Below are 1,147 nucleotides of genomic sequence, written 5' to 3'. Positions count from 1 at the left end.
GTACTCATTTCCAACCCTCACCTTACTGGCAGCATCTTTGTACATGGCTCGCACAGCTCTCACTAACCATTCTTCTATCCCAAGTTTCCTCATTGACCACCAGATAAGGGATCGGGGGACCCTGTCAAAGGCTTTCTCCATGTCAACGAAAGCCAGGTACAGAGGTTTATCCTTAGCTAGGTATTTCTCCTGCAGCTGTCTCACTAGAAATAAGGCATCAGTAGTGCTTTTACCTGGCACGAACCCAAACTGCATCTCATCTAAATTGATTCGCTCCCTAATTAGTTGGGCTATGACCCTCTCTGTAACTTTCATAACCTGATCTAACAGCTTGATGCCTTATTTGTTTATTTGAGAGATTCAGACAGTCTAGTATTGGTTGATTGGTTGAAATGTCATTCATTTCTAAGATGTTCAGAATACCATTAATCCAATAAAATAGAGCTTCAGAAAAGACATGCATACATAACTGCCTATAGGCTACAAACTATACATTATGCATAGAAAAATGGCAACATATCTTTAATTTTTATTAGTTTATAATGAATAATATATATAACCTTCACTTCATCATGCTTTTCTATGATGTAGAGTGTTGATAAATAAATGATGTAGAATGCTGTTCAACATTTTTAGGATGTGAATTTTTTCCTAAATATTTTCGTTTTTAAATCCTAAGGTGTGGTTAAGAAGTTCATTTTGCAACTATGAGTTTTCAGGTTCAGTCCCACTGCATGGTACCTTGGGTTAGTCTTCTACTATAACCTCAGACCAACAAAAGGAATTTGGTAGATGAAAACTGTGTGGAAGCTTGTTGTGTGTGTGTGTGTGTGTGTGTGTGTGTGTGTGTGTGTGCACGCATGGGTATGTATGTACATATGTATGTATACATAAGTGCAGATGTGGCTGTGTGGTAATAAGTTTGGTTCCCAAACACATGGTTCCAGGTTCAGTCCTGTTGTGTGGCATCTTGAACAAGTGTATTCCATTATAGTTCTGGGCCAACTAAAGCCTTGTGAATGGATTTGGTAGACAGAAACTGAAAGCAGTTCATAGTATCTATGTGTATAGACGTGCATGTAAGTATGTATATATATATATATATATATATATATGTATATGTATTCTCTTCCTCTCTTCCCCCCCC

The sequence above is a fragment of the Octopus bimaculoides genome, chromosome 20 (genome assembly GCF_001194135.2).
Source record: "Octopus bimaculoides isolate UCB-OBI-ISO-001 chromosome 20, ASM119413v2, whole genome shotgun sequence".
Lineage (NCBI taxonomy): Eukaryota > Metazoa > Mollusca > Cephalopoda > Octopoda > Octopodidae > Octopus > Octopus bimaculoides.
The sequence above is the reverse complement of the archived record's forward strand: the minus strand, read 5'-3'. Positions refer to the sequence as shown.